We start from the raw sequence: 22,196 nt of genomic DNA, 5'->3' as shown, positions 1-22,196 counted from the left end.
TCCTCATAACTCCTTCCCTCCCTATCCTCTTCCTAAGTGTGATTTTTGTATAGAACTATGTATGGGTTTGTATATACTTATGTATGGTTTTGCGTATACTTATGTATGGTTTGGCATATACTTATGTATGGTTTTGTGGATAAGTATGTATGGTTTTGTAGATAAGTATATATATAGTATATATATATATAGTATATATATATATAGTATATATAGTATATATAGTATATATGGTATATATAGTATATATATGTATATATAGTTTTGTATAGAACCGTGAATGGTTTTGTAGATAAGTATGTTTGTATAGAACTGTGTATGGTTTTGTAGATAAGTATGGTTGTGTATAGAACTGTGTATGGTTTTGTAGATAAGTATGGTTGTGTATAGAACTGTGTATGGTTTTGTAGATAAGTAAGTATGGTTTTGTATAGAAATGTGAATGATTTTGTAGATAAGTATGTATGGTTTTGTATAGAACTGTGAATGATTTTGTAGATAAGTATGTATGGTTCTATATATAAAACTATGGTTTTGTAGATAAGGATAGGTATGTATAGTTTTGTATAGAATTGTGTATGTTCTTGTAGATAAGTATGTAGGGTTTTATATAGAGTAATATATGGTTCTGTATAGAAGTATGTATGGTTTTGTTAAGAAATATGTAGTTTTGTAAAAAAAATATGTGTGGTTTTGAATATAATTATATATGGTTCTGTATATAAATATGTATGGTTTTGTATTGAAATACGTATGGTTTTGTATAGAAATATGTATGGTTCTGTGTAGAAATATGTATGGTTTCGTACATAAATATGTATGTTTTTTTTATAGAAATAAGTACGGTTTTGTATATAACCAGGCATGGGTTTTGTATAATACAACTATGTGTAGTTTTGTATAGAACTATGTATAGTTTGTATAGAACCATGTATGGTACACAGTAATGTATATGAGTAATGTCCCTACTCACTATGTATGGTTTTGTGTAATGGAACTATGTATGAATTTGTATAATAGAACTGTGTATTGTTGTGTATAATAGAGCTATGACTGGTTTTAAATAACAAAACTATACATAGTTTTAAATAGTAGAACTATATATTTGTAGTATTCAGCGATGAATACCAAATTCGTTACCACCAAAATGTCTCAACCTGTTGGCTTTTAGTGACCAAAATGGTGCTGTATTTACAGGTAAAACAACATTCACTTGTACACAAAAAAGTCATTATTTTGTTTACATCGGCATTTGGTCTTTACTGATGACTAGGCTACGTGTGGGTTACTAAAGATGGCGGTGAGTGTTGAGGTGTGTAGGGGGGGAGGGATAGATGAGGGGTGGGGGCTGAGAGGGGGTGATTGTGGGGATGATGAGTAAGAAGGGGGGAGGGAGAGCATGAGGAGGAGGGAGAGTATGAGGTGAGGAGATTGTGAATATGATGGGGTACTTGAGTGTGTAAGGAGCATTTAACACACACCAGAAGCATCTTTGGTGTTTGAGAGAGAGAGAAGAGAAAGAGAAAGAGAAAGAGAGAGAGAGAGAAAGAGAAAGAGAAAGAGAAAGAGAAAGAGAAAGAAAGAGAGAGAGAGAGAGAGAGAGAGAGAGAGAGAGAGAGAGAGAGAGAGAGAGAGAGAGAGAGAGAGAGAGAGAGAGAGAGAGAGAGAGAGAGAGAGAGAGAGAAAGAGAAAGAGAGAGAAAGAGAAAGAGAAAGAGAGAGAAAGAGAGAGAAAGAGAAAGAGAAAGAGAGAGAAAGAGAGAGAGAGAGAGAGAGAGAGAGAGAGAGAGAGAGAGAGAGAGAGAGAGAGAGAGAGAGAGAGAGAGAGAGAGAGAGAGAGAGAGAGAGAGAGAGAGAGAAAGAGAGAGAGAGAGAGAGAGAGAGAGAGAGAGAGAGAGAGAGAGAGAGAGAGAGAGAGAGAGAGAGAGAGAGAGAGAGAGAGAGAGAGAGAGAGAGAGAGAGAGAGAGAGAGAACCGTGCTGTATTGACGATTAAGAAACCTTATAACCTTTGCACTATATGAAGTAAGAGAGAGAAAAATGCATCCATCACAACCTCATTCCTCCCTCACACCCTCATACCCCGTCTCTTAAGACCATCCTCATCCCTTTTCTCGCACAAACCCTCCCTCCTTCACACCGTCCCTCCTAGCCTCCCACAGGCCTCCCCTCACACTAATAACTTAATCTTATTATTTTTCCGTGGCGCATTTCCTCATTCATGTGACCCCTTTTTTCATTTTACCTTCCATGTTCACGAAGGTTATGAGAGCGGAGCGGAAAACCTAGTTTTACACTCATTTTCTCCCCCTGTCTGTCTGTCTGGCACACTCTGTCTCTCTCCCAATGAGTGAGATTTTCCTATCCTCCACAAAATAACTTTCACATAGCCTCATTCACTGCGTCATTGACAGCCATGACACTACTCCCTCGACTTATATATCAAATCACAAAATTCTTGAGCTTATTGAATGTATTTGTACAGATAACACAATATAATAAAACCATTTTCTGTTTTCTGTTTCTCTTTGGTATGAGTTTTCCTTGGTTGGTGAGAAGCGGTGTTCATTAACATGTAAAGCCGACTTAATCTGTTTTCCTGGCAGTCTCACCAAATTTATTTTAGGGGGGTCTATTTCTCCCAAGAGCGGCGTTAAAGCTTTGAATAAAATTGACCCAAAAAGCATACCCACCTCTCTCATGGATAGAGATTTCAAGGAACTGTTGTAAGACAACAATTCAGTGATTTATAATAGATATTTCAAAGAACATTGTCGAAAAGGCCTCGGTGAAATTAACCCATAGGGGCATTCATTAAATTAACTTAAATGATATATGCGACCAAATATCTATTTTATTTTTTAACATCAAACTCATTATAATACAAGTCATTATAATACAACACAACAAAAGATGTATTTAAGTTGATTTGAATTTAAAACAGCTAGAAAGTAGCTGCAAGAAATACGTCTATCAAAACAATTTTGTTTTTATACCCCTTGTGACATGGAAAAAATAAGTATTCTCTACTCGAGTAGTGTACCGAAGATGATATTAAGAATATTTTTAAGAAAACCAGTTTCCAGTTTGCAAGCTAGCTGTTCCGGAAATCTATTACTACTACTGCATTGCATACATCTGGCTGCCATTGTATAAAGAATGTCAACCCTGAAGGATTTATTTTTCTGCGTAAAAATAGAACTGTATGTTCGAGTTCATTCGGGTCTTTCAATTCTTTTGCAATATTGAACAAATTTAAATAGTGCAAGTGTGGTAATACGAATGTGAAATGAAAAAAAGTATGACGTCATGAAATCGATAGATAGTTACTGTAGTCAAAATATAATGGAGTCCCCCATGCTCTCAAGATTCGTTTTCCCCATTAAAATGTTTTCTGCATTGATTAATTGGACCTTAAGACTCGGCTAGGCAAGGAGGCGGGGTCTTGTGTCGGAACGATGAGGTGAGGACAGCTTTCCTCTTGCCCGAGTCTTGAGTGATGTGTTACATTCTTTGAGATCTTAGTAAGGTTCTTTTCCCGCAGTGATCAAAATATATGAAAAGCGGCCTTGCCAAATAGTGTCTACGGTATGAATATAACACTGCACAAATGGGAAAACAATATAACTACGCTAAGGGTGACAAAACATAACATATAAATGGTAAAAACATAGCAGCCAGAAATATTCTTCAGCATGCAATAATATCAATGAAAATCCTTAGTAAACACAGACCATCGCTTAAAACACACGAATGAATAAATGGTGTAGCACAATTAGTCCTACCAAGAGAAGAATTAACTGAGTAATGAACTAAATAAACAATATCCCCTGACTTAACTTGTACACATGTCTCCTCTCCATGCAGTTACCCACGCCTCTGGCTTAAATCTCCGGCCCGCACACAGGCGTCCTACCAAAGCATCAACTAAGCATCCACATAAGCTTTTGTGAAACTACTAACAAAAGTATAGTACTAATAATGAAATAATTGGTAAACTAAAAAGTATATACTACTGTTACATTACTCACAAGAATTTAATAACAAAGAATGATAAGAATTAATCAAGGTTGAAATATAACCGCTAGTTTGACAGCCAGCCCACACTCAGGACACATCCAAATATGGTCATCCCCCACACACGGAAGGAACCACACTCCCTCCAAAACAGGAAATAACTTGCACAAGCCTCATACAATATAATGTAACTCAGCCACATTACAGCATGTTACAATAATCATACAATGTCAATCGGATACACAACTGGATACTATACTAATTATAAGCATCATGATAATGTTAGAATCCATACAAGATTCGTAACATGGTGGAGTCTTCTTTCTTCTAAGAAGCTGGAGTCCTCTTTCTTCTGTGATGCTCAAGTCTTCTGTATCCTACGTCGGTCTTCATGGTGGCGGATGTCATCCATGAATTCCAAATGGGCAAAATTAGGTCCCCAGCATCGAAGTGTCGAGATTTTCCCCACAAAAAGTCAGTGTTGGGATATTTCCCCACGTCAGGAGAACAGTGTCAGGTTATTCCCTGCCCACTTTCCCTCCTTCCCTCCAGTTGCTGACGTCAAAACTCCCAAATATATCTCACATTTTCATCTCGCCAACATAAAAAAATCAAATAAAAAATCAAATTGGTTGCATGTTTTTCCCGGGGTTTATTTTCTTATTTGGAATATGTTCCTGTAAACTAAATTTATATAATTAAAATATGCAAACTGAGAAGAGATATGCGACCTTCTATCAAACCATATGTTTAACCCTTGGAAGACCTCAGTATGAGTGTATGAAGTGCACAGTATTATGGACAACACAACGAAAGAGGGGAAAAACAAAAGTTTAGCCAAATATAAATTTAACCTTTACGCGGGAGAGCGTGGATGGAAATGTAATAATAACAACTCTATTAGGGATTGCTTATAGCTGCTAGAGTATTACAACTGAAGCCCAAGTTTAACAGATGTGCACTAAGGTGAGCGTACTATTGAGTGCACTTTGATGAGTGTGCTAAGTTGAGTGCACCAAACAAGAGTGTATTACCAGGGAAGTCATCGGGCCAAGGTTGTCACAGCGTGAAGATGTTATGGTCTCAGAAGACAAGGGAAAGAGGAAACTCATCATGCATTATTTAGGCTACGTTTCGGCGCGCATTAAATAAAATAACGTGAAATTTAAAATCAAATTTCGGTCAAATATTTATTTACCCTTTTTAATGCATTATTCTTAATAAATATTATATGGAATATAACACCAGATTACAGTTTGCAATTTAAAAGCCTAGTCGCCCAACATCGTACACTAACGACGTGATTTAATCGACAAATATAGTAGATATATTGTTTATATACTTCACTAGCCATAGAAAGTGATTTACCAGCCTGTTGTTGGTTGTTTGATTAGGTTAAAAGTCTCTTAACCGCGGGAGGGGTTATTAAGGCCACCACAATAGCTTTCTAACCAACGTACAGTAGAAATACGTCAGCCTTGAACATAGTTCAGGGCTGCAGTAAGCTCCGGTGTATTTACACTGAAAAGTAAAGTATATATATCTCTCGATGTATATGCTCCTATGTGTATTGTTTGTTACTATTTTGTTCCAAATTGACAGGCGGGTGAATGTTTTCTATCCTATTTGTAGAGTAATTTCAGACATAGTCACAGTTGGCATTACACTCCTGTATTAGCACTCTTAATTTAGTCACACGAATGCTAGATAAGCATATTACTGAGTTATACCATCGTAAGCTTATCTTGAGATGGTTTCGGGGCTTAGCGTCCCCGCGGCCCGGTCCTTGACCAGGCCTCCTTTTTGTTACACATCCCCAGGAAGCAGCCCGTAGCAGCTGTCTAACTCTCAGGTACCTATTTACTGCTAGGTGAACAGAGCATCAGGGTTAAAGAAACGCTTACCATTTGTTTCCGCCTCCGTCGGGGATCGAACCCAGAAACTTAGAACTACGAATCCCAAGCGCTGTCCGCTCAGCAGTCAGTATAATGTTGTACCTAGTAGCCAGAACGCAGTACTAGACCTACTATGCAAGGCGCGATTTGCCTAATAAGCCAAGTTTTCCTGAATTTATATGTTTTTCTATTTTTTCTTATGAAATGATAAAGCTATTCATTTCACTATGTATGAGTAAATTGCATTTTATTTGAGTTAAAACTAACGTAGATATATGACCGAACGTAACCAACCCTAACCTAATTTATTTTAACCTAACCTAAATTAACATAACTAAGTAAATAATTTATGTTCGTAATATAATATAATATTAATGATTCAAATAAACTAATTGAAAACAATGTAGTGAAAATAAAGAAAATTACTCGGCCTATTAGGCAAATCGGTTCTTTCATACTACGCCGAGAAGTGCATTCTGGCTACTAGGTACAACATATTATATATATATATATATATATATATATATATATATATATATATATATATATATATATATATATATATATATTATATATATAGGCCATGGTAGATAGCCTAAGAGCTTTTATAATATGTCGCTATGTTGCCACTCTCACCTAAACCAACCACGCCATACTGCTAAATGCGTAAGCCATAGAACGTGATTGAATAAGCTCTCGCCCATGAAGGACATATGGCCACGAAGTATGGTCAAATCATAAACAAGACGGTCCGACAAAGCTCATTTTCTGATTATACAAACCTAATATATTGTTAGGTTAGGATGTATTTAGCCTAGGTTTAGGCTAGGCAGATTTTAAAAGCAGTTGGCGAACCGGATGTGTGCGATGTGACTTGAATCCTAAGGCCACGTCCAGGTAAGGTCGCCTAGTTTGGACAGCCATTCTTGACCCTGTAACCTTTCCTCCAACGCTCACAGGGTATATATGTGAACTAAACAAAACTCGATTCTAGATAGCGAGGAAGAGATTATCTAACAGGTTATCTCTCGTCCTAGGCTGTGAGAGTAATGGGTTGCAGAGTAAAGTTATAGGCCGCTGATGGCCGTCCCCTACGGCCATCAGTGTCACCAACACCACCACCACCCACATCAGGTGTAGGAAAAGAAGGAAGGTATGGCAGGAGCGTCGAGCACCTAGGCACATGGGTCGACCTTGCCCCTCCGTAGGGAGGACGTCAACCAGGAAGATGAGCGCATGTGGATGGTCCAGCTGCTACAGACTCCTCGTCTGCCGTCTCTTCCCACAGTCACGACCCCTCCAAACCGGTTTTGTATTTACAAATTCCACACAATGAGTAATCAACCCCTTATATAACAATATCTTCCTTCCTCAGCAATAAACAATACCAAACTTGGTATGCCTTACATATAATTACCAAATACATGTTTCCATCGCCTGAACGTAGTTATTTCGACACTGTTAATCCGAAATATGTACAAATTATTTAGCTCGTTTGACAAGCGCTTGTTATCAAAGTTAGCCCCATTCAGAATTCAATTTAGATACTCATCCATCGGTCGCCAGATTTTTCATTTGATTTGATTTACAAATTTGAGAAGGATGAATGCTGTAAGTTCCGCAATATATATTTGAAGCTCTTGTCTTCTAATTGTTTTTTAAATTCTAACCCAAAAATAAAATGTAAAAAGAGTAGGCAGCCACCTTACAGTTGGTGTTACTATAGAATTTCAAATCATATGCCCCCACCTCAATAATTATATTCTAGGAAATTTGCATTCCAAAAATTAATAAATATGCAGTTTTAGTCGCAATAACCATACGTAACAAATACAACTGATGGGTAAAAATAAAAAAAATAAAATGATATAAAGGTCTCGGTAGTACAGTTGGGTTCCTTCTCGACTCAATCGGGAATTCCAGGTTCGAATCCCGAGGTGAGGACGGGGTGGGGGGTTGGGGGACAAATGGCTGGACACGTTTTCTATCACCTAATGCCTCTGTTCACCAAGCAGTACATTGGTACTTAGGAGTTTATCAGCGTGTTGTTAGGTTGCATCTTAGAGAGGGTTAATAAATACACAGGTGCCTGTCCCCGCCAAAATGAATGCTTTTATAATCTTTGGGTTAAGTTTACATGTGGAGTTAATAACAACAATATTTTCTCAGTTACCCATATTTTCTAGTTTCAATATAATGACGGATTAATTCATATAAAGTGAGATTCCATATACATTAGATAACTAGTATATATATCTATCTAAGTATTTCTGAAGTTATGTCCGGATTTCTCCCAACGCGACAGTTTAAACATGATATAATGAATTATAATTTATGGCGGAAGACTTGTGAATGAGAATTGTGCGGGCAAGACTGACTCAAGGTCACGGCTTCTATATGAGTCCTTTGTTCATCTTCCCAAAGGCTGTATTCTCAACCTACTTCCTTTTTATTGTCATGAGTAACTGAAGGATTGTTTTGATATGGTGTATTGTTGTCGTTTCACAATATAATTGGCTATGTGACCAGAGGGGGAAAAGATTAGCGTGTGGTTCTTCCTGTTGCGGCCTCTGACAACCCCCGTCCAACCACAAGTTTAGCGTAGTGACTGTTACCTATCGTACGTTACGGCTCGTGATCCTACAGCAGCCAAACTTTAATAAGTCTAGGGATACGACACAACTGCTGTTCTCAATAGCGAATCACCAGTATAACCCCTTAATAAGTACTGAGCACAAAATAGAATCTTCATAGGACTGAAGAATAAAGACACTAATTATAGATATATACTATTATATTAAATAAATCTCAAAAGCAAACAGATGATTATATGGTCACAATATATATCACATTTAAAATATCACTGTAACTTCCAGACATTAAATCAAGATTAATATATATGGCTATGATAGAACAAAAGAACTTAACTCCAACAAGTTATTATCTCCCCGGCTCCCGTCCAGCTACTGAACTCTCGCTCTGTCGCCACCCACATTCTCACCTCCCGTCTGCCTCATCCCAGGATGAGGGATGGAAACTAAGGACTTTTTAATATTATAAACTAATTGAACAACCACTTGTTCTCAAAACACATAAGAATGTAAGTTACATATAATAGTTACTTACAAAATATATAAGTATAATGACACCTGTTTAATTACAGTATATGAAACATTTTCTAACTAAAATAAAGTGACATCTGGAACTCTCAAACTGAACAGGTCCAGCTTTCCCGTATCAATCAGGTATTAGACTTGTGCAACGGCAACCGCTCTCCTGTCCACTGACGCTGCCAAACCACACGACAATTTACCCAAAACACAATGTGTGTACATATACATGCAATGACAAAATAAAATAATATTTATTTTAAATTTATATACGTATTCTGCTAGGAGTACGTAACACTTCCACCTCCAAGAAAAAAAATGCAATAGATTGAAGATCAATGGCATTTTTTCAAAGTAAAATGTATGACACTTGAGATTTATGGTATTAATTACACCAAACATGTAAAAGTAATAAGAACACATTTCTGGACAAAAATGAAAACACTCCAAATATAGTCTTACAGGAAACTCAGAAATTTCAGTCTTATGACTATGTTCTACATATGTGTCACTGGAGTATGCAAATTTATCTCTCCAAGGTACTATCTCATTTATTTCACTTTGTTTTAGATCATATTTCACACTCCTATCTACATTATCATTAGTAGCATGAATAGAATTGTCAATAAAGGTAGCTGCTTTCACACAGTTATCATGGCAATTTTGCTTTTCACATGTTTCTACTATTTCTCCAAGATCAGTTTCATTTTTCCATGTGATTCCTTTTCCACATGGTGAATTTTCCCAAGACAGCCTCGATTTTCCATTACTCCCTTTTTCTGGAGCTGAACTGCTTAATTGAAGCAGGCTGTATGTTGAGTAGATTTGGGACTTCTCCTGGGTATGCTCTGACACAGACATCTGCTCATCACTCTTGATCCTCTGTGGAACACATACTCTCGCCCAATGGATACTAAAATTAGAGAAAGTAGCATTAAACCTCACAATTATGCATAAAACTTTCCCATTCTTAGAACCTTCCGAAACACAAGACACCGACTTATCAAACCTTTGACCTTCCAACCAAGAAATACAACCCAAGATAAGTGCAAAGACAACCTGATCGAACTGACTCAGATGATCCATAAGGAACACAGAAATCAATTGCCTCATAACTCTGTCATAACGATCAGTGAAAGAAAACAGGCATATGCCTAGGCACCATATCTCAATCATAACTCTCAAAACAAGTTCACACCCTCTGATGGTGAACTTGAACACAACACACACGTTCATCAACCGTCTAGTCTTCCAAGAGACTAAATAAAACATGCCGAAAACTTTACAACCTTCACCATCACTTCCCAAGTGATTTACGTCTGATGACAACCAATCAACCAAGAGGTTTAAGGGTCTGAACATCTTGAAGATGAACAGCAGATTACCTGGAACACGCCCTAGGACAATCTGAAACCCTTCACAATGATTAACTCTAGGTAGGATAACCTTATCCTCCAACTTGAATTGCACACCTGGAGCCTCAAACATCTGCTCCCCAGTATGATTTAATCTTTCACCCACAATATGACTCTGAAAATCAACTCCAATATGACTCTGAAAGTCAACACCACACTTAAGTGGAACATACACTTTTATTACTCGTGCATCAAAATTAACTGGATCTGAATATAGAGACACTGCTCTAGCATAACTCACCACTTCCTCAGAACTGCTGGGTGCACAACCTACTTGAGTAAACTCTCTCTGCTCAACCACAAGGCTTGACAAAGATGTCCCACAGTCCATTACTTCACAAGAAAATGGCTCCTGCAGAATAAAAGTAGATTTCAACATCCTACACACACTCTGACTCAATGTACACAATGAGAAATACTTCCTCCACATAGAATAAGAATCACAACTCCTCAACTTAGATCCAAATGCTGCTTTACCATTCTTAATGATTTTACCAAAATTTCCTCCCATGACTTCTGGAGCTGCTTGGAGTACTGTCTGCTCACAATCAACAATATCACTACCAAGCTGGGTCACATCCTCACAGACAACTGAAGAGGGAGGCTCAATGGGTCTCCATCTACTCAACAGAAGCTGATCCTCTGGCTGCTTTCCCACACTCTCCAAAACTGGATCTACAGTACAGACTGTCTCCTTGCTTCTCTCTGAAATCTTAGGGTCAGTTCTACTCAAAGCACATAAATGAAGGGAATCTGAAGCGAGCGGGCAAGTAACAGGTAGTTTGACCTCCTCCCCTATTATATCACCTTGACTAGGGTGAGGCGGGGCCTCTACAACGGACTTACTCTCGACAACTGATTCTAAACTTGGAGTGAGCGGGAATACTTCTGCCAACCCGACATCTTGTCCTAAACCATTCACTTGGCTGGAATACAGAGTCGTGGCTTTTAAGTTTCTCTCAACTCCTGGCACAACGTTCGTAGTGAGCGGGCAAGACAATGGTACATGGACATCCTTTCCCAATTTATTGGAATAAAGCAGAGTCATAGTATCAGGCTTACTCTCAACAACTAAATCGGCCACACAGGAATCTGGAACAACCACATCCCACTTCTCCACTGAAGGGGTACTGGTTACTGGAACAAATGCTTGAGTAACAACATCAGAACTGACAACTGGATTTATATTAGTACTGACATCAGCACAGGTAGAATGGACAAAACCATCTTCTACAACAGGTTCATTCATAGAACTAACTTCAGCACAGGCAGAATAAACATGGTCTGCAACGGGCTGTTTACACAAACGGGGATCATTCTCACCCACAACATGATTTATGGCCACATCATTACCCAATATAACATCCACACCTGGGATGGGCAACTGTGTACTAACACCCACAGTGCATAAACGTGGTGTAATGGTGGATCTGAAATTAATGTCTATTAGAGGTACAGTTTTACATCCTGCAACACTCTGAAGAACAACAAACTTTCCTGTCTCTCTCTTTTCAACATCAGAAAGAATACTGGATGAAATTATGGTTTGGGAAGCACCTGTATCACGAAGAATAACCACTGGCTTCCACTTTCCATTAATACACAAAACTTCACCTGAAGACATATATGGTGAATACTGTTTCACCCAATTGGGGTTTACAGTTACATGTTTATTAGTAAGTTTATTTTGCACACCTCTGCAATAAATGAGACCAGTTGGTCGTAACTCAGGGTGCAATATAAAACATGAATGAATTCCATGGCCTTTTCTCTTACAATGGGAACAGGACCTTACAGTGGACACACTGGTAGAACCAACTGTAGGTTTAGAATTAACCTTATTATTATTTGACATTCCTGACAATGAAGTAGCAGGGTTAGGTTTTGTAAGAGAAGAGCTCATGGGAGTAACTGGAGTACTAGGACTGGATGGATTCTGATAAGGAGTTCGGTGAGCATTATAATTTACTCTACGACTAGACTTAGGTGAAGTGGCCGTAAACGGGGCCTTAGTCAACAACTCATGCTCATCCGCGAGCTTTGACAGCTCATCAATGTCTGTTACATTCTTTTGTTCTGCCATAAAAGTAGACAACTGGTCTGGGAGACATGACAATACTTCTTCCATTATAAGAAGATTCTTTAAAGCATCAAAATCAGTGACTGGAAGTGACTTTAACCATCTGTTGCAAAAATTCGTCTTCTGACGAGTAAAATCGGCTATTGTCTGATCCTTGATTCTCCTTAGGTTCCTGAACTTTTGCCTGTGTGCCTCTGGATTTAGTTGGTATGCATTGAGGATGCTTTTCTTTACAAAGTCATAATCAAAACTATGAGCGTCAGGGAGGGATGTGAAAACCTCCTGACTACGCCCCTTGAATTGAGACTGCATAATGGCTACCCACTGATCCCTTGGCCAGTTCATACTGATGGCAATTTTATTAAAATGTGCAAAGAAAACCTCAGGATCTTCCTCATTGAACTTGGGCAACTCTATATACTTATTCATCCTGATGGGATTATTATCACTATTTGTTGAAACATTACTAGTATTTCCATGCCCAGCTGCCATACGCTGTGATTCAAGCCTGAAGTTAGTGTCAGCCATTTGTTGTTGAATCTCTAATTGTTGCTTCTTTGTGGCTTCAAGTTGCAACTCAATTAAACCTCTCTGGTTTTGTGCCGCAATTTCTAAACGCCTAGTCTCTAGCTCCCTTTGCTGAGCTTCAGCCTCTAATATTTGCTGTTGCTGTTGAGCTTCAATCTCTCTTTGGCGAGCTTCTAACTCAAGACGCTTTAACGTCATCTGATCACTCGACTCCTCTCTTAACTCTTCTAGAATTTCTTCATCTAAATCCCCATTCTCAACAAAATGCGTCACAATGACTTTCAATATTTGGGCTTTAACCATTCTATTGCTGGCTGTCAAATCCAACTGATTTGCCATTTGTATTAACTCAGTCTTTTTAAGGTTCTGAATCCCTTCAAAGTCTGGGTGAGCCACCAACGCTGCAACTTTCTCCTCCATCGTTACTAACACTTGGCACTTGATTCACAACAATAATTAAAATAATGGCACTGCACTACACTTCACTGTAAAATTGTCACCACACTGAAAATTCGCTTGGCCTCACTGCACAAACAAAATATATAGGATGACTTACCTCAAAATCGTGAAACGTTGTTACTTGACACACAGGAAGGCTTGCTTGGCACATGGAATAGTTCTTAAGAAACACACAGAGACACTTGACACACTGGTACCTAGGAAGGCAAGGTTAGATTAGCATAGTTAAGTTAAAAGTGGGACAATATTTCCCAGCACAGGCCCCCATAACTCTTTGTTACCTATCGTACGTTACGGCTCGTGATCCTACAGCAGCCAAACTTTAATAAGTCTAGGGATACGACACAACTGCTGTTCTCAATAGCGAATCACCAGTATAACCCCTTAATAAGTACTGAGCACAAAATAGAATCTTCATAGGACTGAAGAATAAAGACACTAATTATAGATATATACTATTATATTAAATAAATCTCAAAAGCAAACAGATGATTATATGGTCACAATATATATCACATTTAAAATATCACTGTAACTTCCAGACATTAAATCAAGATTAATATATATGGCTATGATAGAACAAAAGAACTTAACTCCAACAAGTTATTATCTCCCCGGCTCCCGTCCAGCTACTGAACTCTCGCTCTGTCGCCACCCACATTCTCACCTCCCGTCTGCCTCATCCCAGGATGAGGGATGGAAACTAAGGACTTTTTAATATTATAAACTAATTGAACAACCACTTGTTCTCAAAACACATAAGAATGTAAGTTACATATAATAGTTACTTACAAAATATATAAGTATAATGACACCTGTTTAATTACAGTATATGAAACATTTTCTAACTAAAATAAAGTGACATCTGGAACTCTCAAACTGAACAGGTCCAGCTTTCCCGTATCAATCAGGTATTAGACTTGTGCAACGGCAACCGCTCTCCTGTCCACTGACGCTGCCAAACCACACGACAATTTACCCAAAACACAATGTGTGTACATATACATGCAATGACAAAATAAAATAATATTTATTTTAAATTTATATACGTATTCTGCTAGGAGTACGTAACAGTGACGTCATGAGCTGAAGCGGTTTTGGGACTCGCTTATTTCCTCCGTCCCCGGATGGCGTCAGTAACACAGTACACTCACCTGTTATACTCCGTCCTTGTCCGTCCCACCAGCAAGGAATACGTACTCACCTATTTTCTTTGTCCTGGTCGGCGCCCAACAGAAAGTGTGGCTCGTATCTCTTTAATTCATTCTTCGTCAGTATCACTAGTTCTTTTCGTCCTGGACGGAGGTGCCTAAACAATCGTCACACTTAATTGATTGATGAAGCTTAAGCCATCCAAGAGGTGGCACGGGCATGAATTATCCATAAAATCATAAATCTTACTGCTCTCCTTCGTCATCTAGTAGTCTGCACACCTTACTGGGTTTTATTCCCGGGCAAGAGTAGCACATTGTGCAATAAGTTGTTTTTGTTCTCCATTTACCACTGGGGTCCCCAGCAATGATTTTGGGACCTATAATGTTAACTAAGGCTTCAAGATATATTCTAAGGCTTATTCCTGGCCTCGACTTGTGCTTCAAGTAATACTCTGGCTCTAGATCTTAGCCTCGACTTATGCTTCAAGTAATAATCTAGTTCTAGCTCTTAGCCTCGCTCGACTCGTGCTTCAAGTAATACTCAAGGATTAGTTCTCACCCTACAACAACTTTCAGAGATAGCAGCTCCTGTTCCATCTTTTGGACCTTTCCCAGATTTTATTAACAAATGTTAACACTGAGCATGTATTTTTGTTCAGCGTTATTTGCTTAGCTAAACGAACTAGAGGGTTCAGTTCCTGAACCGATTATGTGCCCTTGTGTGTTTATCAACAGAGTCCTGCAGGATGACAGCGGGTGTGGTACTGGTCCTTCAGCACAGGCCAGGTGGAGGGAGCCTTTAAGGATAGGTATATAGGAGTCGTGATTCACACTTGATGATAGAACTCCGTGATCCTTGAGTAGTGTACCCGACTCGTGATCCTAGAGTAGGGGCCGTTGGCTCATGGGTCAACCCACCATCACGTTTCCATCCTACCGGACCGTAAAAAAAATATTATTTCTCTATTCTATCTACTTCACTGTGCACCTACCTTCCTCCCTACCCACTACTACCCACACGCCTTGCCCTTGCTCACTACCACCCATCTACCACCCCACCCTTGCCTACCACCACCACCACCCACCTGTCTTCTAGCCTGAACACTGCACACAGCCATGGGGACTTCAAGTGCACCGCTCCGACACAAATGGCCGCCTTGGGAACACATGCACACACTCAAGACAATCCTACTCCAGAACGCGCAATATTTTATTTCTAAGGTCGCAATGCCCTGGAAACAGCAACAAGGCTCTAACTTTAAAATTAAGACTTAAGTTTCGGTAAATATTTAAAAGACTGACACTGAGAACGCTGCACTGTGTTACATAAGATGCAGAGATACATTATGTACACACTAAAAAGAATGCAATAATCGAAAGATGTCAATCCTTAAACCTAAGTCCGCTTTCCTCCGCCTGAGTACCTGGGATGCCCTACAGTGCTATACCAAGTACCAACCACTCTCTGGATCAAGGAGCCTGGTATCACACAAATAAAAACCTTGTATCAAAAGTCTTAACTCTTTCTTTGGGACTGCTAAGGCCCGCAAATCTGAAAACACATTTCGTCCGATCATCAGTCAGTTATTCCACATCAACGTACTAAGCGACCAAAGCGACTCAACACCCTGATGACTCCATATGTGTCATGCACTTTCAGTGGTTACAGGAATCCAGTTTCAGATCTATGAATGTGTGTAAATCACGAAAAATAAACACGTGATTAAAAATGTGACAGTGACAGACCACGGAGGAAAATTGAAACTGGAATTTCCTTAAGTACTTTCGTATATTAATACATCTTCAGAAGGAGACTCCTTCTGAAGATGTATTAATATACGAAAGTACTTAAGGAAATTCCTGTTTCAATTTTCCTCCGTAGTCTGACACTGTCAGATCTAGGAATGTTGAGGCGCTGTTCATCAACGTGTCTGTGGAAGAGACAATTGGAATGATGTAAAAAGTTTATCGGGATTCAGTTTGGACTCATCTTGACATTCTAGAACACATACTTAGGCAACTGCTCGAATCGTGTACCAAAGAGACCTGATGGTCTCGAGTACAAACAAGTGGATGGTGTTACTGTGTATCCGCACCGGTGTCCTATTTAACATAATTTGCATGTTTACTACTGAGGAAAAAAGCTTTTGTTGACATGGACATTAAACCTGACGTCTACTGTAGGTATATAGATGACATCATCTTGCAGGTACATGACTTGGAACGTTTGCTGCAGCTTAAGGAAGCCTCCGAGCGAAGTTGCTTGCTTAGCTTCACTTACGAGATGGAGAGCGAAGATAAGCTGCTTATCTTGGATGTAACAGGAAAGGAACGGTGGTTTTCACACTGCGGTCTATACCAAGGGATATAACACAGGAATGTGCCTTAATGATAGCAGTGAGTGTCCTGGCCGGTACAAGTGAAGTGCTCTCGACGCCGAAGTCATCCATGCTCTCACACACAGCTCCAGTTGGAAGTAGATCGACAAGGAACTCAGTAGAATAAGGCAGATCCTTGTCAACAATGGAAACATTAACCGATTTGCCGAGATCAAGAGGAAGATGAACTGACATGCTGCCTCTGATAAAACGGCCAGCACCACACACTCTGCCCCACCCATTCAACTCTTCTAAAGGAATTTCTGTTTAAAGGGCTAAAGAAACGGAGGAGAATCCTGAAAGACATCAATAACAGGAATGTGTACACTATCGATTCTAACCAGAAGAAAACAGATCATCATATATTACAAGAACAAGACCAAAAACTTTGCTTATGAAGAGCTTACCCGAGACCAAGCGAAACGCTTTGAAAGAGACGAAAGTTGTCTTTGCCTTTACACGAGAATTGTCAGCCCCAACGATCTCAATACATAGGCAAGACAACATCTTTTTCAAGACAAAGAACACTGATCAAACAATAACTCTCTATCAAAAAACGGAATTTCTTCACACAATCAGTCTATCACTGGAGATATCCTGACCAAAAATACTGAAATAATCAACAGATTCAATTAAAAATGAAGATTAAATGTTGACCAGACCACACACTAGAAGGTGAAGGGACGACGACGTTTCGGTCCGTCCTGGATCATTCTCAAGTTGATTGAGAATGGTCCCGGACGGACCGAAATGTCGTCGTCCCTTCACCTTCTAGTGTGTGGTCTGGTCAACATACTTTAGCCACGTTATTGTGACTCATCGCCTGCAGAAGATTAAACATAGGCGAAATACAACATATCAAACACTCTCATCCAACAACCAGCTTACACTAAATTACATCCTACCATCCTCACGACCAACACACTAAATTACATCCTACCATCCTCACGACCAACACACAATATCCAGCTTACAGCTCACTAACTTCCCCAGCTAACATAGACCTTACTTCAGCTCAGCTTACACAGTTATGTGTACTGAACCTTCAGTTCACCTGTATCCTCTTCGCCTTTGCCTCTGAAGATGTTGAGAGCTTCAACGAAACGCATCTGTTAATACCAGACCAATAAAACAGTAAAATGAGTGTCGGAGAGTTAATTTTTCAACTTCCTTCCCAAGTAAAGAAGAACGTTACAAATAGGGAGAAGATTCGTTGCAGACTAATATATTTAAACCTTTCCGTCATATTCAGTAACATATATCTACAAGAAAGACTGATATACATACATATACACCTATATAATAATAACGTAGACAACATACAGTTATTACACACAGAGATCACACTAACGTGATGCATCAAATGAACAAATCATCATCCAATTTGTACATACAGTTATTTGTACCAGAAACCCGCTCTGTTGTTCGTACATACACATTCCAGGGGGACCAATCCTGTGTTGAGCACCTTGAGCCCTGCTGTTGAGATCTAGTATAAACAGTGTCATTTACCTACATTTTACCGGAGGGGGCCACTAATACTAGTGGTTTCAGGAGGAGGGGCGTATGACAGTCCGAGCCTATCAAATCATCCTGCTCAAACCGCCTCGCCTACTTGGGTGAATTAGCTGCACTACAACTTGCCACTAATGCACTGAAGAACAGTGGAGGAGTAATTTTATGTGATTCAAAATCAGCTCTTCAGGCCCTTAAAAACGCAACATGCAAAATAGACACTAGGAATGTTGTAAGTTCCATTATAAACAACATTATTAATGCAAAGAGCAAGAGTTTCAGTCTCATTTGTAGGGATACCATCTCACATAGGTGTGGTCTATCATGATGACACGGCAGGGGATCGTATTCCAGGGACCTGCCCGAAACGCTACGCGTACTAGTGGCTGTACAAGAATGTAACAACTCTTGTATATATCTCAAAAAAAAAAAAAAAAAAAAAAAGCAACAAAAAATGCATGTGATAAGCCTGAAAATTGCAACCACAACGGGCTCACCATAGCCCGTGCTGCTTGGAACTTTTTGTTCCAAGTAGCGAATCTTAAACAACAAACAACCTGAAATTGAGTTGGACATAGACATTCCAATCTCTGCTGTAAACATCGCAATATTTCAGGAAATTAGGGAAGACAGAAGGGCAGTTACTGACACTCAAAGGCCAGAAAACACGAGTATAAAGAGCTATGACATGTTTAGAACCGAAAATTATATGTACGGGCAGCATAACACATCCACTAGACAGTGACATTGTAATTGCCAGAATTAGGCTGGGATATCGATATCGATGGCAGGTGGCTGCAGGTACTGAAACCCCGCAATGGTGAGCATTCCAACTATAAACTATGTGAACAAGAGCTGGGACATACTCTCCAACACTATATCTGTGATTGTCCCGATATCAGTGATTTCACACCAAATGGTATGAGGTACTTTGAGCTCTGAAATTACTTCATACACTCAGGAATATTGGAAGATATTCTTGTGCTGTACCCAGATTTTGCTGCTGGAGGGTTTCATATAGCCTAACGTTGCATGTTCTCTCATGATTCCATATATGACTAAAACAATCCTGTGAGATAGGGATATTAGATGAACTTATGGCTAGTTTGTTATCTACACCGTGTAATCTTTCCTATGGAGTAAGGCAGCAGCACATTGCTGTGTATACCTAAGCTTGTTAATAAAAAAAATAACTTGATTGTACCTCTTAAGTACAGAATAGTCAATTTCCCTCACAACTCCGTTTCTGAATAACAAGCGTACAATGTGTACACTTTCCCTGTATACAAGTGTACAATGTGTACACTTTCCATGTATACAAGTGTACAATGTGTACACTTTCCATGTATACAAGTGTACAATGTGTACACTTTCCCTGTATACAAGTGTACAATGTGTACACTTTCCCTGTATACAAGTGTACAATGTGTACACTTTCCATGTATCAAGTGTACAATGTGTACACTTTCCCTGTATACAAGTGTACAATGTGTACACTTTCCCTGTATACAAGTGTACAATGTGTACACTTTCCCTGTATACAAGTGTACAATGTGTACACTTTCCCTGTATACAAGTGTACATTTTCCCTGTATACAAGCGTACAATGTGTACACTTTCCCTGTATACAAGTGTACAATGTGTACATTTTGCCTGTATACAAGCGTACAATGTGTACACTTTCCCTGTATACAAGTGTACAATGTGTACACTTTCCCTGTATACAAGTGTACAATGTGTACACTTAACCTGTAGACAAGTGTACGGCCCTACTCCTACCAGCCTAATTGGTTCACACAGTATCTTTAATAAAAAAACAGCGTACAAATATGTGAGACCTTTCAGCGCGTTTTCCCTATTTGCTACTCCGAAAAAATGCAACAGTTTTGCCTAACTCAAGCAACCTACCTAACCTATCAAGGCTGATGTTTAGTGTCCCGGGAAAACATCAATAATACAATGCTTTTAATTTCACTAAAGTACCGGTATTTTAACGCTATGATCTATAGCGTTAAAATTACAGTGCACTAAATGGGGGTTGGGGGACAGGGTGATCATTTTCCATTACCCGGTCAATATACGCCTCCAGCGGTGGCAACACTGCTCACCAGTTTTAAAGGAGACGAACTAGATAACTGAAAGTTCTATTAATCCCCGCATTTAACAACTTACCTCTTCGTTGTACTCCGTAGTAAACCAACACAAATAATCGAGTCGTTTGTATCACGAACTCTCGTTTCACAGCTCGTAATCATTGTGTAGTCTTCATCCGTTGTCAAGCACGCTGGCCACGCCCGCCTTCGTCATGACGACATCAGTGACGTCACCGACACGTCACCTTCGCGCAGGCGCAGCTAGCTAATTCCTCATTGGCTAATGTTCAAAACAGGTACAATTGCCATATATATTAATCAAACCCCCCCAGTCAAGGCTCTCTAATTAAACATACAACTGTTTATTTGCTAAAAGAAGTCTGTATATTAATTGTAATAATGAATTCAGATTCAAAAGGTAATTCATAATATGTATTTTGTAATTGTATATTCACAACGGTACAATCATGTATTTAATCATGTATAGATACTGATCAATCTATACAGCCGGAAAATATTTTAGAATAAAAATAAAATAACTGGAAAAGCGAAAAATATCCAGAATTCATATTATAAAACTTCCTGAGTTTGTATGTATATAGAAATATATATAATATTGACTGAACTACATAATATTAAGTCCAGGATTGTATATAATTGGTAAGATTTTGCGAAAGACGTAAATTTACATAAATATGACCATAAGGATGGGATAAACCGCAGAAAACCTATTAAGTTACACGGCCCTTCTTTATGTTAGGTTAATGTTTCTTAGTCTTTCCCTCGTGTTATATTTCTACTATATTCTTTAAGAATGTTTTAATACACGAAAGCGTTGGGGGTCGATCCCCACGCTTCCTCCTTTACATGAAATGACAAACACTATTAATTTCAAGTCTTGCACTGTTCAAAATTAAACATCATGCACGTTATCCACAATTAAACATCATGCATGTTATCCACAATTAAACATCATACACGTTATCCACAATTAAACATCATACACGTTATCCACAATTAAACATCATGCACGTTATCCACAATTAAACATCATGCACGTTATCCACAATTAAACATCATGCATGTTATCCACAATTAAACATCATACACGTTATCCACAATTAAACATCATGCACGTTATCCACAATTAAACATCATGCATGTTATCCACAATTAAACATCATACACGTTATCCACAATTAAACATCATGCACGCTATCCACAGTTAAACATCATGCATGTTATCCACAATTAAACATCATACACGTTATCCACAATTAAACATCATGCATGTTATCCACAATTAAACATCATACACGTATCCACAATTAAACATCATGCACGTTATCCACAATTAAACATCATACAGGTATCCACAATTAAACATCATACACGTTATCCACAATTAAACATTATGCACGTACCCAGAATCACAACATTCTAACAATGTTTTAAAACGTAAAATACAATATTGTGGTTACACGGTGTGTTTATAGGGTAATTATATCCTCAGGTGTAGGTGTGGTGGCTATCATAGCAGGGAGTAACACCCAT

The 22,196-nt window shown here is 38.8% G+C and overlaps 1 protein-coding gene across 2 annotated transcripts in view; it reads right to left on the bottom strand.

Moving 5' to 3' along the window:
- LOC123762929 (uncharacterized) overlaps positions 1-22,196 on the bottom strand; it is a 105,909-nt gene that overhangs the window by 52,210 nt on the left and 31,503 nt on the right. Inside the window, exon 1 of one of the 2 annotated variants that reach the window (XM_069302076.1) lies at positions 3,839-3,857. The exons of the other annotated variant lie outside the window; for it this stretch is intronic. The gene's annotated coding sequence lies outside the window, so the exon portion shown is untranslated. Of the gene's footprint in view, positions 1-3,838; positions 3,858-22,196 lie in introns of those variants that run through there. 2 annotated transcript variants of the gene reach the window in all.

This window comes from Procambarus clarkii, chromosome 47 (genome assembly GCF_040958095.1).
Source record: "Procambarus clarkii isolate CNS0578487 chromosome 47, FALCON_Pclarkii_2.0, whole genome shotgun sequence".
NCBI lineage: Eukaryota > Metazoa > Arthropoda > Malacostraca > Decapoda > Cambaridae > Procambarus > Procambarus clarkii.
This window is presented reverse-complemented; position numbering and strand designations above follow the sequence as displayed.